Source organism: Oryzias latipes, chromosome 2, assembly GCF_053564925.1.
Source record: "Oryzias latipes strain Hd-rR chromosome 2, Olatipes_Hd-rR_3.1".
Classification (NCBI taxonomy): Eukaryota; Metazoa; Chordata; class Actinopteri; order Beloniformes; family Adrianichthyidae; genus Oryzias; species Oryzias latipes.
Genome location: NC_136238.1, coordinates 48,843,834 through 48,867,093, shown reverse-complemented (window position 1 = coordinate 48,867,093; position 23,260 = coordinate 48,843,834). Strand labels below are relative to the sequence as shown.

General features: G+C 45.6%; 1 protein-coding gene and 1 long non-coding RNA gene across 6 annotated transcripts in view; one reads left to right on the top strand and one right to left on the bottom strand.

Annotated features, from left to right (window-relative positions):
• LOC144988997 (NLR family CARD domain-containing protein 3-like) overlaps window positions 1-23,260 on the bottom strand; it is a 273,480-nt gene that overhangs the window by 66,732 nt on the left and 183,488 nt on the right. The window contains exons 1-3 of one of the 5 annotated variants that reach the window (XM_078940569.1): window positions 22,871-22,997; window positions 7,637-7,792; window positions 7,400-7,546 (exon numbers count right to left, since the gene is read on the bottom strand). The exons of 3 other annotated variants lie outside the window; for them this stretch is intronic. The gene's annotated coding sequence lies outside the window, so the exon portion shown is untranslated. Of the gene's footprint in view, window positions 1-7,399; window positions 7,547-7,636; window positions 7,793-22,870; window positions 23,008-23,260 lie in introns of those variants that run through there. One more of the 5 variants, XM_078940572.1, reaches the window with a different exon arrangement.
• LOC144989590 (uncharacterized) lies at window positions 22,668-23,197 on the top strand. The gene is made up of 2 exons (XR_013653850.1): window positions 22,668-22,811; window positions 22,893-23,197. It is a non-coding gene; the product is annotated as an uncharacterized LOC144989590 (long non-coding RNA).

Genomic DNA, 23,260 nt, shown 5'->3' with positions numbered 1-23,260 from the left:
TCTATTGGATAAAGCTAACCCCATGCAAGAGAGCCCCAAGTCCAGGAATTCTGCGCTTAATGCATTTTAAATGTCAAGCATAGTCAATACATTACAACGGACTTGGGACTTTTTTTTGCAGATAATCAGATGCTTTTCCCTTGAAGACCATAGAACATATAATATCTCTATTTTGAAACTTGTGGACTTGGCAACTTTTAAACTAACTGATTCAATTGGACAGCATCATTTTTGGTTTTCACCTGAGTAAATGAAGAGATGATATTCATTTTAAAACTTGTTCACATTTCATTTTGACATTTGTCAGAACAGACAAAAAGTCTGGGTTTAATCTGACCTTGATTGTCTTTTATTCAACAAACTGAACTTCTAACTTCGTAAATGTCAGCCGCTGCTGTGCAGGCATGAACATGTCCTGCAGCTCATGAAGTCTTTGCACGATTGTCCTTTCACCCCACCAGTCATCAGCAACACTTTCAAAATCACAGGTTTAATTTTTACATTTTCATTAATTTGAGGTCAGATTCAGGCAGTGAGCCTTCCTAGAATCAAACCCTCAACCTTCCATGTTGACTACGTAGTGAATAGCCACAGAGGATCAGGATCTGATCAGGTTTTGTCCTGAAATGTAAAAGGGGGCGGGGCTTCTAGTTGGAGGTGAAATGACTGTCAGGAGCTGCAGGATGTTTGTTTCCTGAACTAAAGACAGAACAGGTTCAGGAAGAAACCTGACACCACCTGACAGCAGCTGAGAGGAGGGGTGGAGCTTCAAGCTGATTGACAGGTTGTTGATCTCAGTGACTGAGAAAGGTGAGGTCATGTGACCTTCTGCTTCCAGATGTGCATGACCCCCCCTCATCTGTCATCTACTGACACTGAAGCAGAATCTCCTGATGGAGCTGAAGGGAGGGGCCTGACTATTTCCTGGAAACAGCTCCTTCTGATCATCAGTCAGACTCAGAGGAACACATTGATTTAATCTAATACATTTTTTCAAATGTTACTACATTTGATTTATAAAAAAGGTGCTCAATAGGCCAGTCGCTGTTGTCCTGCTACAACAAAGAGGATCTTCCTGCTGACAGTCTGATGGCAGCCGTTTCGCTGCATGACTGCATTTAAAGCACGAAGATATAATTTCTCATTAAAATGCAGGAAAAACTGACTTTTTTCTTTAGAAATGCATTTGTAGTTCACTGTCTGTGTTAATTTAAAATGATTGAGATACTCTGTCACATTTGAACGTTTATCAGAAGAGTTATTGAAGCAGGAAGTCTGAATCTGTGAAGACCTTTCTAACTTTACCAAATTCTCTGTGCTGCACTCTGATTGGTTGACGTCCTTTAACTCTCCCTCCCCCTCTAGTTCCATTTTCGGTTAGATCAGTTTTGACACAAGATTCTTGCAAGGGTTTGGAAAAATGGTTTTGGAATACAGTTCAGAATCAGAAAAACTTTATTGATCCCACAAGTGGGAAATTTGTACTTTGTATACCTGAAGGAATTAATATTTGGTGTTTCCTTTTTTTCTGAGAAAATACTCTGAGACCAGCTCCTATAGTATCAGTCCTAGTATAAATGACCACTTTGTTAATGATGCCTTACAAGCCCTCAGCAGTACACTCCATGTTGTTGCCCCCCTGAAACCTAAGTTCGTCAGACAAAACCGAGTAGCACCGTGGTTTAACGCTGAAACTCGTTCTCTTAAACAAGAAACCCGTAAGTTGGAAAGAGAATGGCGCCGCTCCGGTTCAGAGCAGTCTCTGGATATCTGGAAACATAGCCTATTAAATTATAAAAAAGCTCTGCGTAGAGCTAGAAGCCAGTACTATTCAACCTTAATATCAGAGAATGGAAACAATCCAAGATTTCTTTTTAGCACTATTGCTAAATTAACTCGCAGTCAGAGCTCAGTAGAATCACATGTTCCTGTTTCTCTCAGCTCTGATGATTTTCTTACATTTTTTGATAGTAAAATCTCAAATATTAGACATAAGTTAAATCAAGTTATTCCTACTATCAGCCCAGAACAGGCTGAAGCGGTAGAAATGGAGGCAGCCATAGAAACCTCTGTAACATTAGACTGCTTCACTGCTGTGGATCAAGTGGAAATAGCATCAATTATTGCGTCCTCCAAATCCTCAACGTGTCTGTTAGACCCAATTCCCACTAGACTTTTTAAAGAAACTTTTCCCCTAATTAATGATCCCATATTAACAATGATAAATGCCTCTCTGGTAACGGGTTACGTGCCACAGTCTTTTAAATATGCAGTTGTTAAACCTCTTCTGAAAAAGCCCAGTTTGGATCCTAGCATCTTGGCCAACTATAGACCGATATCAAACCTGCCCTTTATTTCTAAAATCCTAGAAAGAGTTGTAGTTAAGCAGCTTTACTGCCACCTACAGGACAACAGCCACTTTGAAGACTTTCAGTCCGTACTGTGGTGAGGTTTAGACCTCACCACAGTACGGAAACTGCACTAGTTAGAGTCTCTAATGACTTGTTATTGGCCTCAGAAAAGGGACTACTTTCTATTCTGGTCCTGTTGGACCTCAGTGCAGCCTTTGACACTATCGACCACAGTATTTTACTCCATAGACTAGAGCAGGACATAGGGATCAGAGGATCTGCTCTCCAGTGGTTTAAATCCTATCTGTCCGATAGGTATCAGTTCGTTAATGTAAATGGACATTCCTCTCAGTGCACTCGAGTTTTGCAGGCTTTGGATTTGGGAACCCAGATGATCTGTTTTACTTTGTTTTAGAACTTTCTGTTAGGGAAAATATGTAATTTTATCCGTTCAAATTTTCTGGTCTTCATCTCCCGACTTTTTTGAGCACGTGTGGAAAAACTGCAAAGCGACAGATTTTTTTTCACATACCTCAAATAAAAATGTGTTTCTGAATCATAATTTTACTTTTACTTATTTTTTTAAATAGGGATGAACTTGATCCCAAACTAGGAAAGGTGTCACTTTCTTACAGCAATATGTTGCTTTGTTGTTCAATCTATCTGTAATCCCTAAGGAAATATTCAGAAACCTTTTTAAGTTATGCATGATTGTACTTCTTGAAAAAAATATTTGATTAATCCTAGTGACAATTCACGGGCAATTATTCCCAGGTTTGACATGACCGATCCTGACACTGTGGTAAAAAATCGACTTTGTTCAATCCATGAAAGTCATGAAGAGAGCTGGAAACCCCGCTAGCATTGAGCTAGCTAGCATGCTAACACAGGAGAACATTGGTGGTAATTTTTCATGCAACGTCTTACTTTCTAACATCTTTTTTCACTAGCAGGCAGGGCTCCCAGACTGCGACCAAATGGTCGCATTTTGCGACCAAAATTTGAGAGTGTGCGACTGAATTTTACATCCAGTCGCTCATGTGCGACCAGTAAATTTGCCCCCCCCTCCCTCCGTATTTTTTCATTCTGACACACTCGTGTCTCATTGAGTGATGCCTGTCTGTGAGGCGGCCAATGCGTGTACCAGTGCCAGAGTCTACAGCAGGGGTCTCAAACTCGCGACCCGTGGGCTATTTGCGGCCCCCAAGATAATATTTTGCGGCCCCCGCCTTAATATGAAAGTTTAATGTTAATGCGGCCAGTTTGTATGAATGACACTTTTTTATTGTCGTGAGGAGAGCTGACGAACCAACCAATCAGAGTGGGGTATATGACTCTTGGGGGCGTGACAATGACCGGGCCTGAAAGCAGGAGAACATTTAAGGCAGGAAATCTGACAGCCCCCTCCCTCCCCGGACCACATTAAGGAGTTCCTTACTTTCCTTTTTATAATGTATTTATTCGCTCGTAATTTTCTAAATACATGCAGTCAGTGCTGAACTTTTCTCTGGGCTGCACAGACCCGGAGGAGGGTCAAGGTTATGGTTACGTGTGTGCGTGACAGCTAGCAGGGCTTTAACATTAAACACGTGCGGGCAACAACAAGATTTAGTTTTAGACGCACTTAAAACACGTGGGGAAAATGCAGCGATAGACGTGTTTAATGAACCAGCGCCTCGCCTGGATCGTTGGGGAGACCAGGCGGGGAGGTGAAGGCGAATCTGCAGCGAGACTGAAGGAGAACAGGAAGTTGGAGTTGTCCTTAACATTCAATCTAGTTTTAGCATGCCTCTCCTCCTTAGCATGATCAGTGATCTATGATATTATATCTTTTATAATTATTTCAATGTTTTGTAATGTATGTAGCCTTTTTTTTTAATCAATTGGTATTTTAAATTATTTTAATTGATCACTCAAGTACAAAAACCATCAGGACACATTTCCCATAATGCATTGTTTTGAAGTCATCAGGGAAGCTTTCAGTCAGTGTAGCTCTACATTTCCAGCTGCGTTGGCGTAGGTTGGCGCCTTGCTCCCACACCTTTCTCGTGATATTTCTGTGATGATTGACAGGTGATGTTGGAGCACAAACAAAAATATATGTCTCACACCAGGTGATCTGTGCAACGTTTTGTCCATCTGGGTCAGGGGTCGGCAACCCATGGTTTCGGAGCCACATGTGGCTCTTTCATCCTTCTGTTGTGGCTCCCTGTGACTTTGGAAAATAATGAGTATTTTATAAAAATTCAAATTTATTTTAGTTTGTTCATTTTTCATGGCATTTCAAAGGCGCTGGTGGCTCCGTGCGAGGCACGTGCCACGTAAAAAACAGCTTCCTTGGTGGGCTCGTGTTTGTCGGGTGAGGGCTGCAGAGCTGATAGCAGGAGGAGACACGCGGGGCGGCTTCAATAAACACTCCGGGTCTGGAGTGATTTTCTGCCGGGGGCTTGGCGTGGCGCGGAGCGGGGAGCGGCTTTCTGGTGACGGAGAGTTTGCGCCGGTGTTTTGGACTCCCGTGTGCGGTGATGTGTGTTTCAGAGCAGGGGAGCTCGTTGCGTCGGTCGCAATCGACCGGTCATCTTCGGGGACGTGGGGGAGGTTGAAGGGGAAGAGAGTGCTTCTTGAAAATCCACCAGCCAATCAAAATCTTCACCGAAAAGTACAGGACTTGATTGACATGCAGAATGGCCAATCGGACATCCTCTGACACATACGTCACTGCAGACGCGAGTTTAAATTCACTGAGCGCAGGCTCTGTCATCAGCTTTTTCTCCCCGCTGCACATCATGTCCCCGGTAGAAGTCCAGCAACCGGAGTTTATTAAAGCCGCCCCGCGTGTCTCCTCCTGCTATAAGCTCTGCAGTTCTCGCCCGATAAATACGAGCTCGTCAAGGAAGCTGCAAGGCCTTTATACTGTTGTGTGTGTGTGCTGAGCGGCGCGCGTGCCACGAGAGAGAATGGGGGGGCGTGCAGGTGGAGATGGGGGTGTGAGCACGGAGCAGAGGTGTGTGCGTGAAATATATTGTGTGTTCGGAGGACGGAGCACTAAATTAAGAGTAGTCGTCATTCCCAGAATAACTGTTCTGGAGTCATTTTTAATCCGCTCTGAAGGTTGAGCGTTCGAACAGGGAAGTGAACCCCGAAGTAGAATTGCCTTTGGCCCTGGAGGAAATCTCCCCTGCGCTTCTGACCACGGTCGGAAAGAAGAGAGAAAAAGAGAAGTCATCGCTCAGCGAAAGGTTCAAAAATACGGAGCCAGCAGCGCCAAATGCCTAATAATATGCCATGATGCTCCCCGCATTGGACTGTTTACAGCAGAGCATGAATACGATGGTTGCTGCTTTCTGTCTTTGTAATAAAACGCCTCATCTGTTAATACAAAAGTATCTTTATGTAAAATCACTGTGTAGTTTTTAATCATCAGTACATAAACAATAATGTTACTAATAAACATGTAACTAATAAACATGACGATGAAAATAAAGAAGTACTTTTATTTTTTTATCTTTTCTGGACCGTGATCTACACTCATGTCCTTGAAAATCAATCGCGATCGACGTAATGAGCACCCTTGATATAATATATATGCATAATATATATAATGATGTCAAAACGGGTTGTGGCTCCGGGTGCTTTTTTTTCATTAGGGGCGGTCCCAAATGGCTCTTTGAGTAAAAAAGGTTGCCGACCCCTGATCTCAAACACGCTTATTGTGCATCTTGGGTGCACCTATTTGGTGTCGCCAACATGAATTTCCATCCCCTTATGTTTACGTACATTTAAGTATTGTTTGTATCTGTGAAATGAACAAAAGGTTACTACGGTAATCACTTTGTTACTAAGCCCTTTTTTTCATTCTAAATGTATGGTGTTTTGTTTACTATTTGTACTGTCATGACAGTGATGGTGCTGTCAGTTTACCTTGTTGCATCAACAAAAGTGCAGAATAAAATGTGACACTAAATTAGAAACAGCACATTGTAATTTCTGCATCTATTATTAAAGTATTTATAAGTAATACAGTGGAAATTAGTAGATCTGGTTAGCATGTTGATTTACGTTATGCGCCCCTAAATTTTCTGGTTGTGCCCCTAAAATTTTCAGTTGGGGGCCACAGTGCTCCTAGTGAAAAAAGTTAGTCTGGAGCCCTGAGCAGCTACTGATAGAGCTCCTCATCTGTCTGTGCTGGCATCCTCTGGTTACATAAAGTACACGTTTGATAGTTTAATATAGTAAAAGATTTGAAAAACATGAAACACTTGCCGGCACATTCTAAACTGGTCTGTTGACGTAAGACTCGGTGTTATTCGGCAGCCAATGAGCTTCTGGATGTGGGGATGTACCGCCTCCCCTCCCCTTGACTGACATGTCACTGTTTTTGCGTGTCGACAGATTTTAGAATCAAAACTGCAAAAAATAAAAGCGCAACTCAAAAACAGGATTTCAGAATGGTGAAAAAACAAATCAGAAACAGAAATATGATTGTGCTTTGGGTTATAGATTTTGGTTGCAAATTATAGGTTTTGATTCTCAATTTATGCATTTTGATTCTCAAATTTGAGGTTTTGATGCACAATTCTTTAGGCACTATATTGACACCATATAGAACAGGAAGGTTTGGAGTCAGAACTGAAACCTTTGACCTCCAGAACTTTATTATGGTTTGTGTTTCTGACAGAAACTCTTTCTTCTGTCTGGTTCTGGAAAGTTCTGACAGGAAGCAGCAGTCAGCTGATCTGAACCACTTTGATGAGTCAGCATTTTCACTTCTGTAAACATCAACAGTTTATTCTGTGAAAATCTACAATTAAAACATAATTAGTTTCCATTTTCTTCATAAATCAGTGAAACAGAAACTGATCAATAGTAAGAATTTATCCTCAGTAATTACATCAAATCTATAAACAGCAGAGAGGTGAAAGTTTGAAGAGAGAGAAGAAGATCTTCTCTAAACATTCAGAGACAAACAGTCAAGTTAGTGAAGACAAAGTTCCAGAAACAAAGAAAGTCGATTTTCCTGAAAGGTCTTTAGATTCGTCTTTTCTCACCGTGTGAAGCAGCTGCAGCTCAGATCAGAGATTCTGCTTCTTCCTCTTCTGCTTTGCTTTAAGAACTCATCACTTCCTCATGTTGTGTTGCTTCTGCTGAGATTTCTGCATTGGACCAATCAGCTTCAGCCTTTCTCCTGAATACTTCTACAGGATTTGATCAAATCAAATCAAACTTTATTTATAAAGCGCTTTTCATATAAAAATATAACACAAAGTGATCACATGACCTCTGACCTGGCGGCTTCTCTTCCTCACACTGAGCTGCTGTTTGTGAGGAAGATTCAGAGAAGATGACGCTTCATGTTGATCTTTCCACTTTAGTCTCCACATCTCAGCTCCTGGTCTCTGTTCTGGATCCAAACAAGTTCTGGATCTAAACGTTTCTCTGAACTGAAACAAAGTAAATTCACAAAAATTCTGATCTAATCATTTCATCTGAATTGAAGGTGTATGCAAAGGCAGCTGGTGGTCCGAAGAAAAAAAGTTTGTCCGCGGTGCGTCAGGAGTAAGACCGCAGAAGGCGGACATGTTGCTATGTAGTCCTGAGAAGCTGTATAAACTCGTCAGAAGTTCACAACCATGGGCATGGGGAGTGAAGGGACAGCAGCACAGACGTGCAGAAGGAGTCAGGTGATGCTGTAGTATCGCGAGACCCAACGAGACGAGCGTGGTGAGTCAACTTGGCGGCACGTAAGCAGTTGTACAAACATTTTCGATCTTGTTTCAATATTCCGCCATATTAAAATAATCCTAGCAACTAACATAACTTGATAAGATTATTATGCATTTGTCAGCCTGGAGGACCTGGAGATATTCATTGACGAGTGTTATACCTGCGTCATGGTGAAACCCAACACCACCACCCCCTCCTCCAAGAGTGGACGCCCTGAAGACTCCCCGGGGGCTGCCTCCTCTCCAGGCAGCAGCGTGAGCGACATCCTTGATTCAATTGATAAAAAGCTCTCCAGCCTTGATTGCCGCCTTAATCTGCTGGAGATCCTCCACAAAGAATGTCAAGGCCTGCGAGACTCTCTGGAGTTCAGCCAACAACAGGTGCGGGAGCTAGCAGCGGAGAACCAGGCCCTCAGAGAGACTGTGAAGATCCTGGGCAGCGAGGAGAACAGATCCATCAAGGAAACCCTCCTGGATCTTCAGTCCAGGAGCATAAGGGACTACCTAGTGATCTCGGGGATTCCAGAAGAAGCAGGGGAAGACCCAGAGGCCACTGTGAAGTCCTTCATGGAGGTCCACCTGAAGCTCCCCAAGGAGGAGGTGCAGAAGATCTCATTCCACAGGGTTCACCGCCTCGGAGGAAGAAGGTCCGACAATCTGAGCCCGCGTCCTATTGTGGCTAAATTCGAACAATTTAAACAGAAGGAGCTGGTGAAGGGCCACTGACGGGAGCTGAAAGGAACGCACTTCAGCGTAAACAAATAGTTCCTGGCAGAAATCCTCCGTAGAAGGAAGATCCTGTTCCAGCTGAGAAAGAAGCATCTTACTGCTGGTTCTAGAGCGATTATGGCTGTTGACAAATTATATGTTGATGGGCGGCTGTTCCAGGACCCGGAGATCACCCCCTGGCTGTGCTGAAGGCTTTCAGATCCGCGCTGAGAACATCTACGCTGCCCAGAAAAAACCCGTCAAACTAACTTCAATGAATGGAAAACCGGATCATCAATAATCCACACCTCGATCTCAGGAAAACAGTCATTTTTCTCCACCTCCCACTCATGTCTCTGTTATTGTTTTGATGTTTTTGTTTACTTGTCATGGTGGCCTGTCAGACTCCTCCCCCTCCCAGCTTTGCTCCAGACTCTCAGCTGTGACTCATCACCTCATCCACGCACCTGCTACTTAAGGAGACTCACCTCAAGCATTCTTCGACAGTCCGTTAAACCTGATGGTCTGCCTTTTCCATGAGAGTCACCCGAGTCCTCATCTGCCGCGAGCAGAAGCTGAATCCCTCACGCTCCTCAAAAACTCCAGCCACACCACCGTCAAGAACTCCATTCATGCCACTGCCGTGAGCTCTGGTCACGCCGCTGCACAGATCTCCATGCTCACCTTGGTCTACGAGCCGCTGTCAAGCTCCACGCCGCTCTCTCCTCCTGGATCCGCTGGCTCCTTCAACATAAAACCAGTTACTTACCTTTCCACCTACCTGCCTCTTCCTTCCGGGTTGCAGCATCTGGATCTGATCATGACATTTCTCTTTCTTCTCTTGTTTTCTATCTTTTCCTTGGTCCCCCCCTCTCCCCTCTCCTCATATGTAAATCACCGAAAAGCAACTCATCCTCGGTAAGTATTTATTTACGCACTGAACGGGCGCGAGCGCACACAAGCGCACACACGGACGTGCACATGAGATCCCGCACACACACGCCAACAAGCTGCAAACACCTCACACAGGCTCTCATAGGACGCACGCAACACACAGCTACCATAGCCAGAAAACATTCACGCGCACACATGCACAGCGCTTCTCTGTGCAGCGGGTTTGCAATGCGGGCACGCGCACACGGACGGGCACACACGCATTACTTAGCTTTACACCTTTTTAGTCAGAGCAGTTATGAACAGTCTTAACATCGTTAGCTGGAATGTGCGTGGACTTGGCTCTGGGCCAAAGAGATTGAAAGTGTTAAATCACCTGAATGATCTTAAAGCAGATATAGCTCTACTGCAGGAAACCCATTTATCTAATTCATTGAGGCATCTCCTGTGCGGTTTACAATTTACAGTTATGTATTCTGCTAGTTACAACTCCAAACAAAGAGGAGTTGCTGTTTTGATTAATAAAAACCTTAATTTTACTCATAAGGATACAGTTACTGACCCAGAAGGCAGATTTGTAATCATTAATATATCCATTCAGAATAAGGACTATTGCATCGCCAGTATCTATGGCCCAAATGTTGAGGACTCTTCCTTCTTTCACAGATTCTTCACCTCACTCTCAGCTCACTCTGACTCCACAATCATTATAGGAGGAGACGTCAACCTGGTTCTGGACCCTGAACTTGACAGACTCAGCACAGCAGCAAACCAGCGTACATGGCGGTCTGCAAGTATTCTAAAGCAGTACATTGAAAATTTGGGTCTCTGCGACACTTGGTGCTCATGTCATCCAAACACTAAGGGGTTCACCTTTTTCTCTCCAGTTCACCATTCACACTCCCGTTTAGACTATTTATTAATTAGTAACTCCCTCTTAAAAGATATTCAAAGTTCCAACATTCACCCAATAGTTATCAGTGATCATGCACCAGTTTCTGTAAATATTTCAAGGGAAATATCCACACCCTCTGGTACAACCTGGAGGTTTAATACGTCTCTGTTAAAGGACCAAAAATTTATTTAATTCTTTAAATAAGAGTGGGAAACCTTCTTAGAATTCAACTATATGCCAGACATCTCACCATATCTTTGGGAAACAGCAAAAGCAGTCATGAGAGGGAAAATCATTTCTTATTCAATGCATAAAAAAACGCAAAGAGAAAGCAGATTTATTAGAACTAGAAAATAAAATCAAAACTCTGGAGACTGCTTATGCTGCTTCTGCACAGGAACACATTCTGAGCGACCTGAATATTTTAAAGCTGCAGTTAAATGACATCATCAATAAACGAACACAATTTCAAGTACAAAGGCTACAACTTGAAAGATTTGAAAACTCAAATAAATCTGGCAAATTTCTAGCTAACCAGCTTAAAATTAATAGAGAAAAATCAACAATCACTTCCATCATTGACGAAAAAGGAGATGTCACTCACGACCCGGTCAAAATTAACAACGCATTTGAAAACTTTTATAAAAACTTGTACACATCACAGATCAATCCGTCAGAGCAAAGTATTGACTCATTTCTTAGTAATGTAAACCTACCCAGGCTAAATGAGGATCAAATCACAAACTTAGATTCTCCGCTCTCGTTGTCTGAGCTTCATGAAGCTCTGTTACTTATGCCTAACAGCAAAGCACCAGGGCCTGACGGCTTTCCTGCTGAGTTTTATAAAGAATTCTGGGAACAACTGGCACCAACGATTTTTGCAATGGTAAAATTTATCAAGGAAAACCAATCAATGCCACCTAACATGAACTCCGCCAACATAATTCTCCTCCATAAACCAGACAAAGATCCCACGAGTCGTTCAAGCTATCGCCCCATTTCTTTAATCAATGCAGATGTAAATGTATCTGCAAAGCACTAGGACAGAGAATAGAAAAAAATCACCCCGAACATAATTCACCTTGATCAAACGGGATTCATCAAAGGCAGACATTCTGATGACAATGTCCGCAGACTCGTTAATATAATTGACTTTGCCACCATTAAAAACCAGGAAATGACCATACTATCGCTGGATGCTGAAAAAGCCTTTGATAGAGTAAACTGGAAGTTCCTTATTGCTGCCCTCCATAGGTTTGGGTTTGGAGAATCATTCATCAATGGGATCAAAATATTATATCACAACCCCAATGCATCTGTCAGAACTAATAAACAGACTTCCAACAGATTTTTTCTCAGAAGAGGAACTAGACAGGGTTGCCCACTCTCCCCCTCTCTCTTTGCTATATTTATTGAGCCTCTAGCTGCAGCAATAAGACAGCATGAGAGCATTAAAGGAATTAAAACTAAACACAGCCATCATAAAATTAGTCTCTATGCGGATGACATATTACTGTTTTCAAATAACTTACGTTGTGTAAATGAAACAGTAACAATTATTAATGAATTCTCCTGCCTATCAGACTACTCAATTAATTGGAACAAATCTGTTTCATTATCACTGAACAGTAATGCGGAGCAAAGACTCACAATACCAGTCAAATCAGGCAATATTAAATATCTAGGTATTTATTTTCCCCCCAAATTATCAGAACTGGTGCAGAAAAAGAGTGCAGACGCTTTTTTCCCTGCTCCTGCTGCTTCCTGCTTTATTTGCTTTTTAATCATTTAATTAATCATTTTTAATCATTTTACTTCTTCCACACATCCTGGAATATCAGACTGGTCATCCTTTTTTGTGACAACCACCTATACAAATCAATATTTTTACGTCTGACAAGCCAGCGACATGTCCGGAAGAGGAAGAAAAACAAACTCCCACTGTGAACGCTGTCGGATCTACCAACAAGAAATAAAAGAGCTACAAACACGGATATTTACCTTGGAAACTGAAAATGGACTTCACAAGACCCTTCCAGTAACATCGGGTGGTAAGAAGCCTGCTCTTACCACAAACAAGAAGAATAACAGTGACATAGACCTGAGTGATGTTGTGTCCTTTCCAAAACTTTGTGCGGAGGAACTCTGTGTTAAGCCAAAGCGAAAAGATGACAAAACATCCGAAATAAAGCTCACAAACAGATTTTTACCCCTAACACAATGTGAAGTTAAAGAACAAAGTGAAATTGGACCACAGAATAGGAGTCATAATGTTGCAGAAAGAAAATCTGTGCCAAACGTCAAGGTCAGAGATACGCTGCTGCTTGGAGATGGCGCTATCAGTGGAGTCAGCCACAGAAGAATGCAAACTTTATGTTGCCCAAGTTCTACTGTTCCAGTGATTACAGGACTCTTATCTAAAGTCTTGTACCAAGGAGTTAAACAAATAATCATCCATGTAGGTGCTGTCGATATCAGAAAAGAACAGTCCGAACGTTTGAAAAAGGACTTCATGAAGTTATTTGAAGAGATTGACAAAGTAGAGGTTGAAGCATTCATCAGTGGACCTCTTCCTAACATCGATGGGGTGTCACTCAAGTTCAGCCGTCTGTTTCAGCTGAACAATTGGCTCTCCAGAGAGTGTGCTTCCAGAGGATTGCATTACATTGAGAACTTCAATACATTCTGGAAGCGAAAGGACCTATTCATGGGAAGAGGCCCACACCTGAACAGAGGTGGAGCAAGAGAGTTAGTGAAGAACCTCCTCCACGCTCTGGGGCATAGAGGCCAAGGCCCTGAAAAGGCAGTAAGGAAGGACCGAGCCAGTGTCCCAGGAACCACAGCACAACGGCAACAACAACTACCTCCACCACCACCACCACCGGTCAAAGACTTGGATCCGGCAGCACCAGCACCACAACCACCTCCATCTAAGGACTCAGCAGCACCAGAACCAGCACCACAACCACCTCCATCTAAGGACTCAGCAGCACCAGCACCAGCACCACAACCACCGCCAGCTAAGGACTCAGCAGCACCAGCATCACAACAACCACCACAAGCTAAGGACTCACCTGCACCAGCACCACAACAACTACCGCCAGCTAAGGACCCAGCTGCAGAACCACAACAACAACCACCAGATTTGGCCCCAGAAATTCCATCTGACCAGCTGTGGGCGCCCCCTGCTACATCTACTCCCAGTGAAGAATCACTTTCCTTTTCGTCCCCCCCACTTTCACCCATGGCCCTACCTAGCCATTTTGATAACCTCATTAAGTCAGGAATTAAGATGGCTCCCCTAACACCTGTGAGCCTCACACCGCACAGGAACTCTCCTACCCCTCCAGCGCCCCCTCCTTATCCTTCACCCAAAGTCCCTCCAACACGTCCTTCATCCAAACCCCCTCCAACACGCCCCCTCTGTCGTTCACCCAAATCCCGTCCAGCTCCCGCTCCTCCCGGTCCATCACCCAAACTACCCTCAACTCAACCTCTCCTGTGCGCCTCTAGAGGTGCTATTCCCCGGAGCTAGGATGAAACGGGCCCCCAGTGTCCTAGGAAAGGTTATGTCAAACTGGGGCCCTGTGATGAACAGCTTCCTTCTGGTGCTATACCTGTAGTTGCACCACGTAGAATGCAAAAAAGGGCAGTTAGACTGTCCAATCAAAGAAATCTAGTTCACATCCCTTGCAAGAAGGTTTTGACTCGTCCCAAGGAAACTAAGCTCAAACTTGCTGCACTCAATGTCAGATCTTTATGCAACAAATCATTTTTAATCAATAATCTTATCTCTTCTTTTAATCATGATTTTATGTTTTTAACTGAAACATGGCTTGACAAAAACACAGGAAACATAGTTCTAGTCGAATCAACTCCCCCCAACTACAAACATGAATCGTAAATACGAGAAAATAAAAAGGGTGGAGGCGTTTCTGCACTGTTTAGAGATAATATTGCAACCCGCAGACTATCATTTGGTGTGTTTTCATCATTTGAGTATGTGTCCTTTAAGATTTTTTTTTTTTTTTTTTTTTTTTTTTTTTTTTTTTTTAACTTGTCCTGTCCAACAGCTAGGCAAACAGATGAGAGCTGAGGGCCTCTTGTGTTGGACATATTTTATTCTAACAAGAGGGGTTATTCATCTTCAGACAAACCAAAGGTATGTCTGAATAAACCCCTTTTGTAATTGAGGCCAAACTTTATTAATTTCAATCATGTTTGAAAATCTTTGGTGTTGGACCGGACGGAAAAGGAAAGAGGGGAACAAGAGAGAGGGACGTTAGAGAGAGGGGGGGGGTAGGAGGGTGATAATAGGAGGGGAAGGGGGGTAAGACCATGAAGCAGCATAGAGCAGGCAGGTTTACTGGTTGTTTATCGTTACGGTACGGTTCAAATGTAGTACAAAAAGGGCGGGGCCTGTTCACACACACTCAAATATTATCAACACACCTGCTAGCCGCAGAAATGTCCACATGTCAACATGCACACAAAACAGATAGTGTTCACGAACGCATACTTATGCCTTTAAACCAACTAGTGTGAAATCTTTCATTCATTCAATCATGCAAACTATTAGTGCAAAGGTGAGCTAACACCTGTGCTCAGGTGAGTGTTTATGTTCTTCTAAAATGGATGGTGGAATGTGAAAAGAAGGAGGAGGAGCGCCCAGCCACCCCCACACCCATACCCCCGCCGCAGCAGCAGCGGCAGCCGGAATTCCCCCAGCGCCACACGGGAACAGGCAGGGAACAACCGCCCCCCGGGCGACCAAGACCGCCACCCAGGCCAGGGCCAGCAGGACCGCCGCGAGGCCCCCAGAGCCAGAGAGCAGGGAGGCGCAGAGGGAAAGAGAGCGCCGCCCCAGCCCAGCCAGGAAAGCAGCCCCCCGCCGCGCCGGAAGAGCCCAACGCAGGGCCCCACCGGAGAGGGACGCCCACAGCCCCAGACGAGCACCCCACCACCACCCAGGAGTTCCGGGCATCCCCCCGCCCCGACCCCAGGTACGGGCCAGGACCCCCCAAGGGAGACCCGCTCCGCACTCCAGGCAACCACCCACCCGGCCCACGGTTGGTCCAGGTAGGAGCAAGGCAGGTGCCCGCCGCCCCCGCCCAGGAGGGGGGAACCCCGGGGAAAAAAGGGCGGCCCATAAGGGATGTTATAAATATGGCCCGACCAGGCTCGGCCATGTTGGAAGTTTGGCGGGGCCCAGCGCCCAGGGGCAAGGACCAGGACCCACCCCCCAGGGACACGAACACCCCCGGCTCAGGTGTAATATGACCCCCCCCACCGTGCGGAGAGAGCACCGCCGGGCCCAGGGAGCCGGCACCCAAGGGACACGGCCGCCATCGCCAAGGGGCCCACACCCCCCACCAGGGACGGGGTAGGGGACAGATGGACCCAGGTCCCACCTTCCTTGTAAAATGTGTGTGCGTGTATGGGTGTTTGAGAGGGTGTTTGTGTGCATGTGTGTGTGTTTATGTTTGAATGTATATATTGAAGGGGGAGGGGTGTGTGTACTAAGGGGGGTGCAGTTAAAATTGGCGAGTAGGGCACTAAGGGGACATCTCCTGATTACTCACAGTGATGTCCCCTCACCCTCCACACCAAGGGGCCCTAAATGTCTAAGGTGCGGTTAAAATTGGCGGGTAGGGTGCCAGGAGGACATCTGCTGCTTGCTGGCAGTGATGTCCAAGCACCCCCCCTACCAAGGACCCTACGTGTCTAAGGTGCAAATAAAACCGAAAGAGGGGGGGCCCACTCCATACGGCAACCATAGGAGGGGGGCCACTCCCAAGTAGCTCCCCCCCAAGGCGCATCGCAGGCTAAACCCCCCACCCCCTCACCCTAATATGAGGTTATATAAGGAAGGGGGTAAGTTGGGGACAGCTGGTAGACTGTCCCCCGGTGGTCAAACAGCCGTCCCCCAGCCCACCCCCAGCAAAGGGGCCAGGGCCACCCAGCCCAGGGGCCCACCCCCGGAGGCGCCGACACCCCAGGCCCGGCACCACCCACCCCACACAGAGAGAGAGGAGCCAGAAAGCGTCGCCCCCCCCCGGAGCAAGCCCAGGCCCCCACCCCCAGACGCCGGCCCTAGAAGAGCTCTGGTCAGGCCTCGACGGGACCGAGGAGGCCAACCGGCCGAGGCAACCACTGATTGCCTCAGCGGAGACCCCGACCCGCTAGCCCCCCCGACCCGTACTAATAATGGGCCCCCCCTCCCCCCCAGAACGCCCCCCACAGGACAGGGCCGACAAGCCCCCCACCCCACCCCACCCCAGACCCCGCAGCCGAAGCGGGTGACACCCAGAGCGACCGGGGGCCCCGAGAGGGTTGTCCCGTCCCGTCCCAGAGCCAGGGAAGGGCCGATCCCAGCCCCAGGTGCAGATGGGCAGCCCATCCGGCGCCGCTGGGCCCCCCCCACCTGAGCAGGGCCCCCCGCCAACCCCCCCCAGCACAGGCAAAGGGACCACCCCCCCAAGCCAAGCCAGACCACCACCCCACCCCCCCACCACGCACCCCCACACCCAAGCCCAGAGGACCACGCAGCGCCCCAGCCCGCCCCACCCAGGCACCGGACCCGACCCCCCGACCAACGGAGCCCCCCACCGCCCCCGCCAGGCACCGGAAGCCCCGACCCCCACCCCAAACCACGGCAGAAGGGCAAGGAGCAGCGACGACCAAGCCCTCCACCCCCTAAGTCATGGAGTCAACCACAGGAGACCAGAGAGACTGAATTCTTTCAAAGTTACTTGAGCTTTGGGCTGACATTTTTTCCAAGCTGATATGATCAAACAGCAGATTTCTGTGTTGACTTATGTTTATATTTTTCTTGTTTTTCCAATTTATTAAAATAGTTTTTTTGGCAATACAAAGAGTTATGAAAATGATAGATGCTAATCCTTCTTCTATATCGATGGCACTCATGTGTCCTTTAAGATTGAGTTAAAACAAACTCCTCCCTTACTCTGCATAGTCATGTACAAACCTCCTCAGCACAGCCAAAGTTTTATTGATGATTTCACTGAAATGCTCTCAGTTGTGTGCACAGACTTTGATGGTCTAGTCATTACAGGTGATTTTAATGTTCATGTTGATAATGTCAATGACAGAAATGCAAAAGAGCTCAATGCTGTCCTTGAAACCTTTGGTCTAATTCAGCATGTGAGTTGCCCCACCCACAGCAGAGGGCACCCTCTGGACCTGCTCATCACAAAGGGGGTTAATATTTACAATGTCAGTGTGGTTGATGTCGCCCTCTCTGATCATTTCTGTGTATTCTTTGACCTGTCTGTTGCTCCCAAACCACCGCCTGGCCCTGCAGTTGTCCAAAGGAGACAAATAAATGAGAGCACTAGGGCACAGTTTGTAGAAATGATAAACCCTGAAAACGCCTCTGGTGCCAATGTTGATGAAATGCTGAATTCTGTTACTTCTAGAATCTTGAATGTTCTGGATGCCATTGCCCCTATGAAAGTTAAATTAAGAAAACATAGACAGATAGCTCCCTGGAGGAATGATGATCTAGTCAGGGCACAGAAACAACAGTGCCGCAGAGCAGAGCAAAAGTGGCGCAAGTCAAAACTCCAGGTTCATTATGAAATATATAAGGCGGAGTTGTACGCTTACAACCAGATCTTATGCAGAACAAGGGAAAGGTACTTCTCTGAAATAATTGGAAGTTGCAGCAGCAACTCTCGTATCCTGTTCACAACAGTAAACAGATTAACTAACCCTCCAACCCAGCTACCAATAGAACTGGTTTGCACACCTAAATGTAATGAGTTTGCTGTATTTTTCAATGACAAGGTTCAGGGCATTAAAAAAGCCATCAACTCCACAACACATATAACTATCCAACGGCCACCTACTCACTCTAAGCTGACTCACTTTGTACCTGTCACTGACCAAATTGTCCAAGAGACCATCACCCGTCTGAGCTCGTCTACATGCTGCTCGTCTCCAACCCAGCTACCAATAGAACTGGTTTGCACACCTAAATGTAATGAGTTTGCTGTATTTTTCAATGACAAGGTTCAGGGCATTAAAAAAGCCATCAACTCCACAACACATATAACTATCCAACGGCCACCTACTCACTCTAAGCTGACTCACTTTGTACCTGTCACTGACCAAATTGTCCAAGAGACCATCACCCGTCTGAGCTCGTCTACATGCTGCCTTGATGTGTTACCCACTAGATTTCTAAAGTCTGTCTTGAACAGTGTGTTGCCATCAATTACTCAAATAGTTAACATGTCTCTTCAATCTGGAATATTTCCAGAGGCCTTAAAAACTGCAGTCATTAAACCCCTCCTGAAAAAGAGCGGTCTTGATCCCACTGTACTGAATAATTACAGACCTATCTCTAATCTGCCATTTTTAGGAAAAGTCCTTGAAAAAGTTGTCTACCAACAGCTCACTGACTTTCTCTTATTAAACAATTCATTTGATGTTTTCCAGTCAGGTTTTAGACCCCATCATAGCACAGAAACTGCTCTTATCAAGGTAACCAATGACATCCGCCTGAACACTGATGATGGAAAAGTCTCTGTCTTAATCCTGCTAGACCTGAGTGCTGCCTTTGATACTGTTGATCATGGGATCCTTTTGCACAGACTCCAAGACTGGGTTGGCATCTCTGGATCTGCCCTAAGTTGGCTCAAGTCTTATCTGGAAGACAGGAAATATTTTGTTGAAACTGGGAGTTGTGTCTCAGACTACATGGGCTTGAATTGTGGTGTGCCCCAGGGATCGATCCTGGGACCCCTTCTGTTCAACCTCTACATGCTGCCACTAGGGCAGTTAATACGCAGTAATAACATTCCTTATCACAACTATGCAGATGATACTCAGATCTATGTGTCACTGACAACAGGTGAATATGGGCCAGTGGATTCACTCAACCACTGCCTCCAACAGATCAGCGCGTGGATGCAGAACAACTTTCTCCAGCTAAACTCAGACAAGACCGAAGTTATTGTTTTTGGCCCACAGAAACAAAGAGAAAGTGTCAGCAGCTACCTTCATTCTCTGTCTCTTAAACCCTCAAATCAAGTCAGAAATCTAGGGGTAATCATGGACTCTGACTTGAACTTTAACAGCCATATCAAGTCAGTAACATCAGCGGCATTTTACCACCTGAAAAACATTGCCAAAATCAAAAACATAGTGTCAAAACCAGACCTGGAGATACTTATTCATGCATTTGTCTCCAGCAGGTTAGACTACTGTAACAGCCTGCTCACCGGCCTCTCCAAACGAGCTGTAAAACAGCTTCAGTACATCCAGAATGCTGCTGCTGGAGTCCTGACCAGAACCAGGAAGTATGATCACATTAGTCCTGTGCTCAGGTCTCTGCACTGGCTCCCTGTACCTCAAAGAATAGACTTCAAAGCAGCTCTGCTTGTCTACAAGTCTCTCCATCGCCACGCACCAAAGTACATCTCTGACATGTTAGTGCCATATGAACCATTTCGTACTCTGAGGACCTCAGGGTCCGGCCTCCTGTTGATTCCCAGAGTCAGAACTAAACAAGGGGAATCAGCGTTTCAATATTCTGCAGCTAAAATCTGGAACAGCCTCCCTGAAGGTGTAAGACAGGCCTCTTCTGTGTTCATGTTCAAATCTAGACTTAAAACATTTCTGTTTAGCCGTGTATATGACTGAAAGGTCCTATCTGCACTTTTCTTTCCTTCCTTTCTTTTTAAATCTTTTTTTTTTCTTTTCTTTTAAAGTAAATTTTATGTTGATTATTTCTATGATGTATTGTGATTTTAATGCATTTTTCTGTTTTGTGAAGCACCTTGAATTACTTTGTGTACGAATTGTGCTATACAAATAAACTTGCCTTGTCATGCCTTGCCTAAACCACACCCCATGACTGAAAAACATACAGGACGATCTAACACGCTGGACCAACCTGCCTCTGTCCCTTATGGGGAAAGTAGCCACAGTTAAAATGAAAATCTTACCCAAAGTTAATTATCTCTTCTCAATGATTCCCACACAACCGCCACTAAAATGGTTCAAAACATTAGACTCATCCATATCAAGCTTTTTATGGAACAATAAACCTGCAAGAATTAGTCTAAAAACTTTAAAATCTGCAAAAAAGCTGTGGAGGCTTAGAATTACCTAACTTCCACAAGTATTTTCAGGCAAATAGATTACAATACATCTTAAAATGGTTAAAAAATAATCCAGAAACCAACTCATCGTTAGACTTGGAACAGGCGTTATTTGGAAAAATCAACCTGTCAGATCTTCCATTTATTAGCCAAACAGTTAAAAAACAGGCCTGTTTCCAAAGTATTCAATATAAACGCTACTTTAACAGCCTGGTGGGAACTTCTAAAAATATCTAACTCGCCAATTCAACCATGCAAAATGACACCCATCTGGAACAACCCAGACATCCTCATAAACAAAAAATGATACACTTTCCATCTTGGCAAGCAGGGGGCGTGACGTTACTAGAGCACTTAATTATTGACAGAAGATTCATAACTCCCCAGGAACTTCAAGACAAACATGGAATAAATAACTTCTTGGAATATCAGCAATTTAAATCAATTATTACTAAAAAGTTTAAATATAAAGACAACAATTTAAAGCTAACAGATGTAGTTACCACTCTGATCAATTTCTCAATGAATAAAACTCTCTCTAAAATATACAAACTCTTATGCAATTTAGATAATAATATTTCACTTCCGACAACAAAATGGGATGCGGATTTGAGCATCAGCACAGATGAAAGCTTTTGGCCAGAACTTTGTCTAAACACCTTTAAACTGACTAAAAGTCCAAATTTGCAGCTAATCCATTTCAAAACTCTTCACAGGATTTACTACACTGGACAGAGGATGTTCAAGATGGGTCTCAGTAACTCAGACATTTGTCAGCACTGTGACAGTAATCTACCCGACAATTACAAGCATACACTGTGGTTCTGCACGCCTGTCCAGGCTCTCTGGCAGCAGGTATGTGCCGATCTATCAGTCTGGCTTAAGGTTTCAATCACAGCTTCACCGTCACTTTGTGTGCTTAGTGACATGAGTGCTATCGATATAGAAAGAGGATTAGGCTCTATCATTTTCATAACTCTTTGTATTGCTAAAAAAACTATTTTAATTATTGGAAAAACAAGAAAAATATAAATATAAGTCAATACAGAAATCTGCTGTTTGATCATATCAGCTTGGAAAAATGTCAGCCCAAAGTTCAAGCGACTTTGAAAGAATTCAGTCTCTCTGGTCTCCCATAGCTAACTCCAAGACTTAGGGGGTGGGGGGCCTGGTCCTCGCTGCTCCTTGCCTTTCTGCCGTGGGTCGTGTGGGGGTCGGGGCCTCCGGTGCCTGGGTGGGGCGGGCTGGGGTGCTGCGCGGTCTTCTGGGCATGGGTGTGGGTTGTGTGTGGTGGGGGGGGCTGAGTGGTGGCTCGGCTCGGCTTGGGGGGGGGGGTCTCTTTGCCTGTGCTGGGGGGGGGTTGGCATGGGGTCCTGCTTGGAAGGGGAGGTCCAGCGGCACTGGGCGGGCTGCCCGTCTACACCTGGGGCTGGGATCAGCCCTTCACTGGCTCTGGGATGGGGCGGGGCAACCCTTTTGGGGCCCCCGGTCGCTCTGGGTGTCATCCGCTGGGGCTGCGGGGTCTGGGGGGGCTTGTCGGCTCCGTCCTGTGGGGGGGGGCTTTCTGGGGGGGGGTCCCACTATCGGTACGGGACCTTAGGGTTTTGGCGGGTCGGGGGCCCGGCTGAGACAATTGGCGGTTGCCCCGGCCGGTTGGCGGCCTCTGTCCCATCGAGGCCTGACCAGAGCTCTCCCAGGGCCGGCGCTTGGGGGTGGGGGTCTGGGCTTGCTCTGGGGGGGGGGGGGGGGGGGGGGGGGGGCTTTCTGGCTCCTCCATTTCTTCCTTCCACTCCCTTTCAAGCAATATTTATTTATATGTCTAATTATCCTAAGTTTGATTAGTTATTGTATGAATGTATAACTGATGATTATATTGCTTTTGTGTATTGTTTCTACTTGATTGCTTGAAATAAACCATTTCAAATCAAATCAAATCAAATCTGCATATCACAAACATTCCACAAACCTCAATTGTCATGGTGGCCTGTCAGACTCCTCCCCCTCCCAGCTCTGCTCCTGACTCACAGCTGTTTCTTCTCATCTCATCATCTCACCTGCCATTTAAGGAGGACCTCCACAAGCAGTCTTTGCCAGTTCGTTAAACCTGATGGTGCTTACCTCACCTCATGCCACGTCTGGCCCTCTATGCCAAGTTTTTGCCACGCTTACCTTGTTTTTTGCTGTGCTTCAGGTCTGCCTTTTTCCACGAGAGAAACCAGAGTCCGCATTCCACCTCGAGCCAAAGCTGAAACCCTCCACGCTCCTCAAGAACTCCAGCCACGCCACCGCCAAGAACTCCTGCCACGCCTCAGCCTTTTACTTCAGCCACGTCGCGGTCTAAGGCACTCCATTCACGCCGCAGTCAAGAGCTCCAGTCACGCCACAGTAAAGTTCCCGCACTCACCGTTAGTCGAGGATTCCTCGTCAAGCTCCACGCCCCGTCCTGTTCCTGGATCCGCTGGCTCTTTCAAAATAAAACCAATTCCTTACCATTCACCTAACTGCCTCTTCCTTCTGGGTTGCAGCATCTGGGTCCGCCTTGTTCAGATCATGACATCA